This window comes from Cydia strobilella, chromosome Z, assembly GCF_947568885.1.
Source record: "Cydia strobilella chromosome Z, ilCydStro3.1, whole genome shotgun sequence".
NCBI classification, from domain to species: Eukaryota; Metazoa; Arthropoda; class Insecta; order Lepidoptera; family Tortricidae; genus Cydia; species Cydia strobilella.
The window spans coordinates 31958199-31972826 of record NC_086068.1 but is presented as its reverse complement, the minus strand read 5'-3'; positions in this window follow the sequence as shown (position 1 = coordinate 31972826).

The following is a 14628-nucleotide window of genomic DNA, read 5'->3' as shown; positions in this document are numbered from 1 at the left end:
TCATCCCCTAAGGAGGTGAAAAAGAGGTTGAAAGTTTATATGGAGATAAAAAAATTTTTTCGAGTGCGTTACTTGAAACTGTATATGGGCATATTATTATAATAATACAGGAAAAGTGATTTCAGCGTTATCAAGAATTCGTCCCCTAACGGGGTTAAAAGGGGGTTGAAAGTTTGAATCCATTACAAATGCTTTGAAACTTCTTAGAAAGGTATAATAGACGATTACAAAAAAAAAAAATTTCGACGTTTTTGGAAATATAACGCCTCAGGGGGTTGAAAAGGGGATGAAAGTTTGTCTTGGGGTGCAAATTTTATTTTAAGCTTGGAACTTGAAACTTTGCAAAAAGGTATTATATTAAAAAGCAAGAAAATTACTTTCAACGTTTTTAAAAATTCATCCCCCAAGGTGGTGAAAAAGGGGTTAAAAACTTTATCTTGATAACTATATCATTTAAGCTACTAGGCCAAGTTAGGTATCGTTTTTGTATAAATCGGGTATGCCGAATTCATTTATGATATCAAAATGACACCATTCCGGAGTGAAAACACAAAAAATAAGAAAAAATAATACTTTTTTTAAATTCCTCTTCACGCTTAAACCAATTTAGTTTAAATAAGGTATAGAGATAGTTTGAGTCCTAGGGAGGAGCATAGGAAAGTTTTAATCTCAAACATCATCCCTTAAGGGTATGAAAAGGGAGGTGGAAATTCGTATGAGATTCAATAACCGCTGACTCGATTTAGATAAAATTTGGTATAGAGTCCCATAGAAGAACATAGGGTAGTTTTTATACAAAAAAAAATTACCTTAAAACTGAAAAGGAAGGTGTAATATTGTAGGGGGAATCAATAACCGCCTAAACTTATTTACATGAAATCTACGTATACGTCTTTTGATTTAGTTGAAAATGATACTTAACGACTTAGAACCTAATCTTAAACATCCCCACCCCCCTACATCATTCAAAATATTTTGACACAATTAGTTGTGTATCAACCACACCTATGTCCCGTGTACGTTTGTGTTTTTGGATTTTTTTATTACTTATTATAAAAGTTAAGCATTAAAAAATTTGCCTGAAATCAGTTTTTTAACCGACTTCAAGATATCAAAGGGGGAGATTTCTCAATTCGGTTGTATGTTTTTTTTTATGTTTGTTACTCCATAACTCCGTCATTTCTGGACCGATTTTGAAAATTCCTTTTTTGATTGTAAGTATATACATACAGATTGGTCCCGTTTTACATGAAATCATTTACATGAAATCTACGTATACGTCTTTTGATTTAGTTGAAAATGATACTTAACGACTTAGAACCTAATCTTAAACATCCCCACCCCCCTACATCATTCAAAATATTTTGACACAATTAGTTGTGTATCAACCACACCTATGTCCCGTGCACGTTTGTGTTTTTGGATTTTTTTATTACTTATTATAAAAGTTAAGCATTAAAAAATTTGCCTAAAATCAGTTTTTTAACCGACCTCAAGATATCAAAGGGGGAGATTTCTCAATTCGGTTGTATGTTTTTTTTATGTTTGTTACTTCATAACTCCGTCATTTCTGGACCGATTTTGAAAATTCCTTTTTTGATTGTAAGTATATACATACAGATTGGTCCCGTTTTTGTCAAAAAGCAGTTCTTATGATGGGATCCATGAGGAATCGAGGGAACTCCTCAAATGTTAAAAATGTATATATAGTAATTTTAGTTTTGTCATCAACAAATCAAGCACTTACATTTAAAAAAGTGACATTTGATGAAGTGGAACTGCTGATGATGATCAGAACGGAACTCTTCAATGACGCATAGTTCACGTTTGGCGATTTGTCCTCTTCGTTATGTTTGTTATGCAAGTTAGGTTTTCAAGAAACATTGTTGTCAAGCTCGAGTTCTGATGATGGGATCCATGAGGAATCGAGGGAACTCTTTAAATATTTAAGGCATACATATAGTGATTTTTGTATTTTTATCAACAAATCCAGCAATTCCATTTTAAAAAGTGACATTTGATGAAGTGGAACTGCTGATGATGATCAGAATGGAACTCTTTAATGACGCATAGTTTACGTTTGGCGATTTGTCCTCTTCTTTACGTTTGTTAAGCAACTTAAGTTTTTAAGACATGTTTTTGCCAAGCTCGAGTTCTGATAATGAGACCCACGAGGAACCGATGGAACTCCTCAAATATGAAAGGCATCCATATATTAATTTTTGTATTTTCATGAACAAATCCAGCATTTACATTAAATAAAGTGAAATTTGATGAAGTGGAACTGCTGATGATGATCAGAATGGACCCGGACCGAACTCTGACCCAAACTTGGACCCGGACAGCCGGACACGGACCCGGACTCGGATCCGGACCCAGACTCGGACCCGGAAATGCTACTAGAAAAGTGGGTTAGGTTGGTGGGTGGGTTTTGAACTGCGATTCTCACAGAACAGAACCGCTATCAGAAAAGTAGGTTGGGTTAGGTTGGAGCTGTGACCCTTACAGAAAAGAAATGCTATCAGAAAAGTAGGTTAGGTTAGGTTAGAACTGCGACCCTTACAAAAACGAAATGCTACTAGAAAAGTGGGTTGTTTTACCTCCTTTTCTACATAATTAGGCAAAATGTGCTATTTCATTTCATTATCTGGAATCTAAGAGTGCACCATCAACAATAAGTGAACTTTCAGCGGCATCCCCCATTGAAGTCGGTTTTTTTTTTCTTAAAAATTATCGCTCCTAATTTTTACAATAATCTAAAAATCTAAAAAAGTCAAACGTGCTATGGTAAATATACTTCAAATTATGTACCTAAAAATATTTTCATAATGATAGAGGAAAGTAGAGACTGCGTTTGTATGGAGAAGCGGCCGTGCCCTTTCCTCTTAATAATGGCCACGAAGGTGGGTACTTTAAAAAAAAAAAAAAAACTATGTCGTTTGCGGAGTAATTGTCAAACGATTTGGGACTTATACGCATTACCATGCCTTCCCGAAAAAAATCGAATCTTTCGAGAAAGTCTCGCAACGCATTGAGGGTACAAGGGGCACGGTCTCAGGAGTCTGAAAAAAGACCACGGTCAGTGGCGCTCTAGCCAGGCAGGTCGCTTTGCTTTCGGCTGAAACGGCAAGCCAGCCAGAGAAGCCGTGTTCATCCCGCGCATCCCCCTCATCCCGAGCAACTTCCCGTTCCGCTTCAAGCGCCTACAGGTCCCCGTGAGTGTCTGCTTCGCCATTACCATCAACAAGTCGTAGGGGCAGACGCTGCGCGCCGCCGGCGTCATGCTTAGACTGATTTGACTGGAGGAACGATTTGGATGATATTTGCCATGGACATGATTTGGATAGGTACAGTCAAAAAGGGTCTAAAGGGTCGGCAACGCGCGTGTAATATCTCTGGTATTGCAGGCGTCCATAGGCTACGGTAACTGCTTACGATCAGGCGGGCCGTATGCTTGATTGCCACCGACGTGGTATAAAAAAAAAAGTCAAGGACGTAAAAATACAAAAATGGTACTGTATCGTTCGATATACACCTACTACTCTATGTCGTTTAAATCACGTCAAAATTTTGAATAAGGGCAAAAAAAATATTGATTTTGGAGTGTAGTTTTATTTAGTGGTACCTAATTTTAAAATATTTTATCTGGACTACAATCCTCTAGCGTATCCGACTGTCAACTTTACTTCAAGTACCGCCTCCAGGGGAGAGGGAGATAAATTAGGGGTGAATTAGCCGCTTACTGACATAGACCGAATTCCACGCAGGCGAAGCCGCGGGCACAGCTAGTCACTAATAAATGTTTTAAATAACACTTCAAACATCTGCTTTCCATATCGTCCCGTTCGCCACACTAAAAAATATAACTGTCCTTGGCTCACTAACAATTTGATCATGCAAAAACAAATGCTTATGCAGCTGGCCGACATCTCCAAAAGAAATCCAACCAGTATTGATTTACTCCAACGAATATTATCAATGTCTTTAAACTTTGAACAATGTTTAGCTAACACTCAACGAGAGTACTATGTGAACACGTTGTTGCACAGTAATAACAAACACAAAACTCTGTAGCAAATTATAAGCAACGTTACTGGACGCGCATCGGGCAAGCGCCAGTGCAATTTACACCTAATGAAAGATACCCGCGGCAAACAATATAACTCGCCAAACCGGTTAGCAAATGATATAAACACCATTTTCTCACGGCTCGCCCTGAACTGGCAAATTACTGTTATGCAACTCGTCTAATCCAAGCCCCGTTACCATCAAATTAACCCGTTTCAGCGACGATGAATTATACAAAATCACAACACAACAAGTACCTATAGTTTCCAAAAACACCTGTGATATATTTCATACATCAACTAAACTACTCAAAGTTGCACTACCGTTCGTTATTACGCATTTAACCAACATCTTTAATGAGTTTATAAAACTGGGAATATACCCTAGTATACTCAAAAAGGTTAAAGTTGTGCCCGTCTATAAGGGCAAAGGTCAAAAAGACGAACTAAAAAAACTATAGGCCGATCAGCATAATCCCTACAATAGCCAAAGTATTCGAAGCGGGGATAAGTAATCGTATATATACATTTTTAGAGAAATTCAACCTGCTCCACACCAAACAATATGCCTATCGATGTCACCGTTCGTGCGCCGCCGTCATTCGCGAAACGCTAGATAGCATAATACAAACTAAGGAAAAATCATCACACGTAGCCATTCTTTTGTGCGATATGACGCGTGCCTTTGACATTTGCGACCACAGTTTGAATACTTCGGATTGCGTGGTTAACTACTCATGGTTAACTACTTAAAAAATAGGCAGCAGTCAGTCGTACTGGAAAATGGACGGGTTAAATCGAACGAAGGCAGTGTTGATATAGGGGTCCCGCAGGGGTCGTCGCTCGCAAACCTACCTTTTAAAAATATATTAATTACTTACTTGCAGGTTATCGTCAGGTCCACTTCATTCTTTGTTTTCGAACGGATATGCTTAAACTGCCTAAAAAACACCTTAATCACCGTTAATGTTCTCTCTATTCCCTCAATTCAATTTCGCGGGCGATTTTGTCAACCATAGATTTTAAGCGAGCGAGATCGTTTCCGTGCGATGATTAAGTACCTATGTTTAGGTACTTATAAGTTTGGGCTAAATGCAGAGAACGATTAGTTTCAGCGTTTGGTCTGTGCAGTGTGCACTATCGCGTGCAATCATTTTCAGTGGTTTGCACAATTTTAATCATACTTATTTTATCATCTTTCTCCTTGAATGATGATGAAAGAAGTCCGCCCTGCGACTTCAGTTAGAGAAGAAAACAGCTTAACTGTAAAAATATATGAAGAAAGATTAAGAGTGAATTTCTCTTCCCGAAAATCAAACTTGGACTTCGTGACACGCGATTTAACAGGCCTCAGGATGCTCGGAATGCCTACTTGCAGTACCGGGAATGCTACAAATCATGGTTTAGGCGGATGAACCGACGCAAAAAAGCTAAAGGAGTTCCTATTTTTCGAAACTGTTATAAAAATATTTAAATAACTAGTATTTTTTTGTATCTCATAATTTACGTAGTGTGCAAAGGTAGGCGAGTCATTCTACATTTTCATGACCTAATAATCTATTGCCAGAAAAAGTATGATAGATATTGAATTCGTGTATAAAAATTGGATTCCCAAATTGTAACCTGAACCGAATGAGAGGAAATTTATGACCAAAATTCGTATTAATATTGATTAATTTAAAAAGATGGTAACGCAGTGGTAACTAAATGCCTTATTTTCATACAAATCGGGAGGACAATCAAGGACGTAACCAACGTGCAATCGCTCAGTAGTGAACGAAACGCAACTGTCACTGCCGCACTAGTGGAGAGGGTGATAGAGACTAGAGAGCGATGACTACGATACGCTACGGAGCGTTAACGATTGGCACGTTGGCTACGTGCCCTAGACCACTGAGTTGCTGTGACATACAACAAAAAGTAGAATGGCTCAGGTACATCATTCGTTGTCTTTTAAAGCAAGTTTTAGGTTTCTTAGAAAGGTTTCCGATTAAGTAAGTAAACCTTGCCGCTTAGAAACGCCCTTTTGGGGATTTATTACGTAGCATGAAGCTACCGAACCCTCCATTAAGGATGACTCACGCTAGAACGGCCCGGGTCCGGGCCGTGGCAACCGACACTCCAATTTCTATGACAAGGGACCGGTGTTCACGAGATGCTTCGTTCGTTCGTCCGGGCCGTTCTAACGTGAGTCACCCTTTATGTGCGGCCCGCCCGACACACACTTGTTTGTGTTCGCTCTGTACTATAAGGCTGTAAATTGTACGTTTTAATGTAAGTATTACAATATTGAAGACATTTAAATATGTATATTTTTTAGGGTTCCGTACCCAAAGGGTAAAAACGGGACCCTATTACTAAGACTCCGCTGTCCGTCTGTCCGTCCGTCTGTCCGTCTGTCTGTCACCAGGCTGTATCTCATGAACCGTGATAGCTAGACAGTTGAAATTTTCACAGATGATGTATTTCTGTTGCCGCTATAACAACAAATACTAAGAACAGATAGCCATCCAGCGGGGCAATGCCGTGAGCATTATGGGCACTTTTGCACCGGGAGATTAAAGAACGGGGTTGACTAATAGTTACTTCATGTAATTATTTGTATTCATAGGTTTATTTGACATTTGTATATATTTAGATAATAATAGTACAATGTTTCATATTTACAATTGTTTCTGTCTTATAGAACATGCATTTGAAAAAAAAACTTTCATTGAAGTGGGTTCAATAATAATAACATAATCCATTATAGTTAAAACAGAATAATATAAATATTTAAATGGGGCTCCCATACAAGAAACGTGATTTTTTTGCTGGTTTTTTTCCGTAATGGTACGGAACCCTTCGTGCTCGAGTCCGACTCGCACTTGCCCGGTTGTTTTTTTATATCGAAACGAGACTCGCAAAACAAAGCACCGGCGTTTTGCAAGTGATGCTATCAGAGAATCCCTCAGGAAATGAGACGGATCATTGACTTGATATTATCGCATTATTGCGTATTTTCGCTATGCCTTACGCCTTGAGGACTCACGGAAAAGAGATTGCTTTTGGAAGATTAGTTAAATAATTTGAAGGGAATAATCAATTTGCCGGCTGAGGAGTGGTTCAATGTATTTTATCAACGGCGCCCTGCAAAATTAAGATTTGTAGGTTTTAATGAGCTTAGAAGCCGTTTTCATCTCCGTCTCGTTAAATTGTGAAGATTTTTTTGAAAAGAAACTGTGCGGTGTGACCATCCAAGAACTGAGATTTGATGAACACCCCAGCGTTTTTCATAGTTTTCATGTGCAGCGCCACGCGTGGTAAATTAAAGAACTAATTCGAGTACAGTCAGCTGAATGCATAGAAGTTTTGTGCGAAGGAGGATACTTACGAGGGCGGTTTGATAAGTACCTGTTTTTAGAGACTGTCAATGCACAATCGGAGTAGGACTAACCTCGAAATCACTTCCAAAGTTATGAAATTTGGTATGTATGTTTATTAAAGGTCTCTTTTTCATGTCCACACTATTTGACATTTGGGGACCTCGAGTAATCGCAGCCATCTTGGAAAATGTGTACCATCCTTGAAAATTTGCGTTTTACTCTAAATCTACGTTTTCTGTGAAAATATGGTGTTAGGCAACATTAAAGCTTGTAGTATTCACATTAAACCCAGATATTCCGAGAGAAAAAGAAAAACCAAAAACGACATACTTTTCAAGATGGCGTTTGATCCTCGAAGCTCCAATTTTATGACACACAAACAGGGATTCCTGAAATTGTAGGTGTCAAATTTCATTACTGTCACTATTGCTTAAACCCCATTTAAGACCTAAAATCTGTTTTTGCTATCACATTTTTTAGTCCTAAACTTTTTTCTTCCGTTTATTTTAGTAAATTTGTATTGCATAGTACTCAAGTACCAATTATGGATCTACTGATGTCTATTTTGTTGAAACCCACTCAATAGTTTAGGCGCTAGAAGTAAAAATATGATTTAATATTCGGCGTCCTCTCAAGGCGGGCTGTATTGATTTTTCTTTAATAAAACAAGTGTGAACAGGTTGTGAAGGGTAAGAGGAATCTACCGATACGTTATTTTTAAAAATCCGTCCAGTATCCTGAGCTACAGGGTGTACTGATTATCAATATTTAAACGCATAACCCTACTTTCTGTTTAAGTCGCAGTCGAGTAAAATGTTAATATTGGGGTATAACGTGTACAAATGTATAGACAAAAGTGGAATTCATATTCCTCCAAGTTTCCTATTAAGAGAATATCCCCTGAAAGTGTATAAGCGCTAAATCTGGATTCAGCAAATATTTTCTATAACAAGATGTATTTTTCCGCAAAGATATCTAGGACTTTTTAGTGTAGAATTTAATAAGCTTTAAAGTTGCCTTACACCATATTTTCACAGAGATCGTAGATTTAGAGTAAAACGCAAATTTCTCCAGGATGGTACACATTTTCCAAGATGGTTGCAAGTCCTCGAGGTCCCCAAATGTCAAATAGTGTGGACATGAAAAAGAGACCTTTGATTACTTATATTGATGATGATTACTTATACACAAACATAACATACACACACACCACCTAACTCACACACACACACGCACACTCACACCTGCAATCGCCACATTTTAGTGAATTTTAACAACTGTATATAAAATATTAACTTAACTTCTTAGCATGATAGGTTAGATTAATTTATTTGTAAATTAATTTAATAATTTTCTTTCTAACAATTACTGCCTACCTACTTATATGTCTGATTGTGTTAATGTTTGCGCTACATGTCGTTAGAATACTCGTAACTGTGCCGGCTACCTACAGGACAGGCTCTGCCTAGTGTAGGAACCATGTATAAATTACTCCTGATTTATATTATTCGAGTATCTGCTAATGTTTTAAGATTATTATGTTTGATCAACATCATATATGTACTGAAATAAAGATTTACTTAAAAAAAACATACATACCAAATTTCATAACTTTGAAAGAGATTTGGAGGTTAGTCCAAATCCGATTGTGCTAATGTCATTGGTCAAAATAGATATTTACGATACAAGTGCGGAAAAGAGGAAATTCGAAACGAGTGGCGATAAATTAAAACACGACCGCACGGAGTGTTTTAAATCGACACGAGTTGCGAATTACCTATTCGCACGTGTATCGTACAACGTTTTACATTACATATGGCCCTTTATACTTTCGGCATATGCATAAAAAGTGTACTTTACGAACTAGCGAGAAAGTAGCACCATATGTACTGTAAATGTATTTTTCTACTCGTCGAGTATAATCCGTGTATTACAACTTCAGATGCAACACTACAACATTACTCTTTTCAACGTTGGATAGTCTATGGCACTTCCGACTCAAGCATAAGAATTTTATCGATACGGTTTAGTCAATTATAAAAATTTTGAAAATAGAACTTCATACATTTCAGTAAAATATTTCTTGTTTAAGGAGACTCGATTCAATGCAAATTAGCCTACTTGAACACGCTGCTGCGTCGCATCTGCTTTGTGATTGGTTGGCCAACAATTGCTTCATAAGTCATAAACGCGCATGTGACACCCTTCATATAGCAACATCCATATCCTACGATAACCGCTTAGCGTTGCTTGTTAGTCTCCATAGGCTACGGTGGCCACAATCGAGTAAAACAATTTTCTTAAAATTGTATTTAGCGCGGAGCAGGTACCAGGGCCTCATGAGTTACGAGGAGGTGTCGTTGACCAACCCGCCGGGGGCGCCGGGCCCGGCGGCCGGGGCGCGTACGAGTATGAAGGTTTCGCGGGCTGCGGGAGCTCGCGTATCTTAGCTGTATACTTTTGGTTTGTTTACCTAAGTATATGATTCTACTAGTTGAAAGTATTATTTTTTTATCTCGTAGAAAAAGTATTGTATACAATACTGATATAATCAAGCTTTTCAATCTCGTACCTTAACTTAAGCAACTCAGCAAGCTTCGTTGCTTAAACACGGTACTCGACTGAAAAGCTCTCTATTATATCACGATTGTATAAAATACTATTTGCACATTTGTAAGGCACCTTACATAAGCCTTAAAAGTAAAAAAAAAATTTGCGCTCTCTTGTTTTTTCGTCCTTAGAACGCTATCAAAGGTAAGCGGTCGACTATATTTGCAACTTGCAAGTATGAAGAAAGAACGGTATCAGTCCGTAGTTCGGTTCTTATTTTTAGAAAGAAAAACGTATGACGATATAAGAGTTATAACGACTTTTCTTCTTCCATAACAACCCTCATAACATGATGTTTAACGAATTTAAGCGTGGCAGTACATCTGTTTTTGATGAGGAGCAACCTGGTCAGCATATTGAGGTGACTTCAGAGGAAATGGCTAAAATAATCAAAATATTGTATTAACCTACTGCCAAATAGAATTTCGCAGAATCATTGACATTTTCAGAGTTGTTATCACGGATTTAGCGATATAAATTGACATGTAAAAGTGCCCCTGTGGCGACTGTGGCCTATTTGCTGAATAAATGTTTGAAGTGTGCTGTTTGATAATAAAAATTAGCAAGATTTCAGCAAGATGCCCGCGAAATTATGAGTCTCCATGCGCGAAATATTTGAACTAATTTAATACTACTATATAGTAAATGTGTTAGAATTGGCACCTACCTGTGAAATAACGATCATATATTTTATTATATATGAGAACCAGTTACATCCATTTGACATTTTCCTCCGTTCATTTAGTGACAATGCTAAAAAAACGAAAGTAATTGCGGATTGTTTCTCATTCACTCATAGACTAAAAGTAATAGCGTGTTGTGAATAAGATACCTTTCACCAAGCTTTTATTTTTGCCCGGTTTCTATATTCGTTATTATTCTGAGCTAAAGACATAAGTACATGCGGCAGAAGGAAATTTGTGCCCTGTGTTGCCTGTTGAAGCTCAGTGGTGCCCTCAATAAATTTATAGAATTTCTATTCGGTTCGTATACTAAAGGAATCTAATAAGAACAAAAAAATGATTCGTTAATAAGTTATAAGACAATAAACACTGACACATTAAGCTGTAAGACTAAGCTGGATGGATTGCTTCAAATACCTCTCGTAAGTGCAATCATCGTACGTTACATATTTGCTCGGGAATTTTCCTTAAGCATTTTCACACAAAGGAATTCGATTACTTACATTGAAAGCACTTTAGAGTTAAAACCTTTGCGCCATTCATTTCTTGAAAGAATCTGCAAATAAAAGATCCGGATGTCTTTTATTTATAATTCAAAGCACTTTACTTAATTTTCATATAATTTGCTTATCTGTAGGTATAAAAAAATATATATATAGGTAAATTTATCGTACCTATAAAATTTTCATTGGCGTATTATGTATATATATTCCAACTATCTAATAAAACTTAAACATGATTAGGTACGTTAAAAAGACATAGGCCCCTTATTGTATCTGTAAATTATCAGTTAAAGAAAATTAACCATTCATTATATAGATCCCCCCCCCCACCGCCCTTCTCACACGTAAAGGTAGGAGTAAGTAAATACCGGAGGGTGGCCTTTTATAAAATCCGGCCTTCTCCTATCTTATATCTACAGCGTAAATAATGCCGCATAGCATCACGTTTTAAATTTATTTTGTGAGGTACTGGGAAAAAACTTCGCCGTTACAACCCTATCACGATCAAGAAGGATGTTAACAACTCCGACCATCAATCAATGTCTACCGTCAGGGTTGAGTGAAAAATATTGTCGTATTTTCATTAAGCTTTTATTGCCGAAAAATTTAACGTTTATTTCAAACACTTATTAATACGTTTTATGTAAGTGTATGCGTGTAAGGTGTAACAAAAATAGTAAGGATCCATTTTAAATCGAACTATGATATGGTGATACTATGATAACAAACATTTTACAAAAATATTATCTATACTTTCATTAGAGTTAGGTACGTAAATGTTCCCCTTACGCCGCATGGTCCGATCGGCTTGTTCGATCAATCGGACTACGAATATATTTTTTCCCGCTGGCTCGATTGATCGAACTTTAAAGTTCTCGTAGCCCGATTATCGAATAGGTAAATAGAAAAAAAATTGATTTTTTCCTGTTGGATCGATTGATCGGAATATTTTTATCGAAACGGTTTTGTTAAGTCCAGCCAAAGTATATTAGATGAGTCCCGCTAATGATTCGAATCAAGGCCTATTGACTTCCTTGGAAATATATGACCCTTTATAATTGCGTATGTGTTGTCCGTTTTCAAGATAAAGTTGCCAGTAATTAACATAAAAATATTTTACTATAGCAACATTGCTCCCAACTGACTTTCTCTATACAAGTTTGGGAACAAATAAGTTATCTTTATCAAATATTTTGATTCGTGTTACACTAGCCTACCAATTATGTAAATAATTATTATTAATAATGTTTTTTTCAATATAAATTATTATCTATTTCAATTTGTCTTTGATTTATAATATTTGTCAATGTCGCTAATGTCGCTGTCCAACTGCTGCTGTCGTTGAACATCGACGCGTAAATTTTATTTATCACTGAACCAAAATATACCTAGGTGCTGGTGATCATGAACTACGGCAATGCCCCCCTGCTACAACTAAGTACTAATGGTAGCAGGTGGACGAGCGACGAGGTGTAATGCAAGCGATTGTTTTGTTATAGAGAGAGCTCACGTGCCACGGGTGATTCTCGCAGCAAAATTACACCTAAAGCGCGCTCCAGACTACGCGGCGCGAAGCCACGAACGCGAGTGTGGAACTGATTTCGCTGATTAGCGAACTAGACTCCACACTCGTGTTCGCGGCTTCGCGCCGCAATTCGCGCACGAGTATGGAGGGGCCCTTTAAATTAAAAAAAACCGGACAAGTGCGAGTCGGACTCGAGGGTTCCGTGTTCCGTACTTTTTAGTATTTGTTGTTGTAGCGGCAACAGAAATACACCATCTGTGAAAATTTCAACTGTCTAGCTATCACTGTTCGTGAGATACAGCCTGGTGACAGACAGACGGACAGCGGAGTCTTAGTAATAGGGTCCCGTTTTTACCCTTTGGGTACGGAACCCTAAAAACAGTCCCCGCCGCATCTGTCTGTTTGTGTGTATGTATGATCGCGATGAACTCAAAAAGTATTGAACAAATTTTCATGCGGTTTTCTCCTATCAATAAAGTGATTCTTGAGGAAGGTTTAAGTGTATAATTTATTAAGAGTCCCCCGCAAGCTCAGCCGAATTTCACCTTCCCATACAAACGGAGTTTCGTTCTCATTTTACAACTACGGGTTGGATTGTAATGAAACTCTGCATATACAATGACATGAGGTATATGTAGGTCTGTAATTAGTTTATATAGCTCCAGTTTATAAAACAAACGAAAAGGAGCAAAAACAAGTTTTGTATGAAAAACAAATTCGTACCTGAAGCTACATAAACTAATTACAAACATAGATATACCGTATCCTATTTATTGTAAGTACAAAGTTTCAGAGCAAACTAACTACTTGTTTTAAAATGAGAGCGTAAATACGTTTGTATGGGGAACCGAGCTTGCCGGTGTTGTGTAACCCGTGCAATGCCGGGGCGAATCGCTAGTCTATTTATACGACGTACTATTTCGAGTTCCCAATTTAATTAAACATTGTATTTAAATGGTGTTTTTACGCGAATAAATTATTTATAGGGCAGCAGCTTGGGCTACATATTGTTGGCCTGATCAAGACTGGTCTTCATCACTAAAATCTCTTAAAATGTTTTATGATAAGAAGAAGACTTGCGGAAGACATTTTCAAAATTCCTGCTACAATGATTCAAACAGGACAGCCCTCAGCCGGTATGCAGTTCCAGGGACAACAGAATATGTTGTCAAAACTTTATATTTATTAAAGTCAACCATATCAGCAGCTTCAATTGTACAACAGGTAAATATTATTTTAATTATAATGACAGTGGGTTTTACAAGTCATTAATTTAAAAATAATTATCATTCCAAATAAGGCAGCCATACGCGTATCTTATCAATAGGCGAGTCCACACAAAACGATCCGGCCCGCGAGGAAATCGCCGTGTGAAGCAGCTCGGTCGGTAGAAGTGGGATGAACGTCTGGGTTACTGTCAAAGCCATTTTTAGGGTTCCGTACCCAAAAGGTAAAAACGGGACCCTATTACTAAGACTCCGCTGTCCGTCTGTCCGTCCGTCTGTCCGTCTGACACCAGGCTGTATCTCATGAACCGTGATAGCTAGACAGCTGAAATTTTCACAGATGATATATTTCTGTTGCCGCTGTAACAACAAATCACAAACAACAAATACTAAAAACAGAATAATATAAATATTTAAATGGGGCTCCCATACAACAAACGTGATTTTTTTGCTGTTTTTAGGGTTCCGTACCCAAAGGGTAAAAACGGGACCCTATTACTAAGACTCCGCTGTCCGTCTGTCCGTCTGTCTGTCCGTCTGTCACCAGGCTGTATCTCATGAACCGTGATAGCTAGACAGTTGAAATTTTCACAGATGGTGTATTTCTGTTGCCGCTATAACAACAAATACTAAAAACAGAATAAAATGA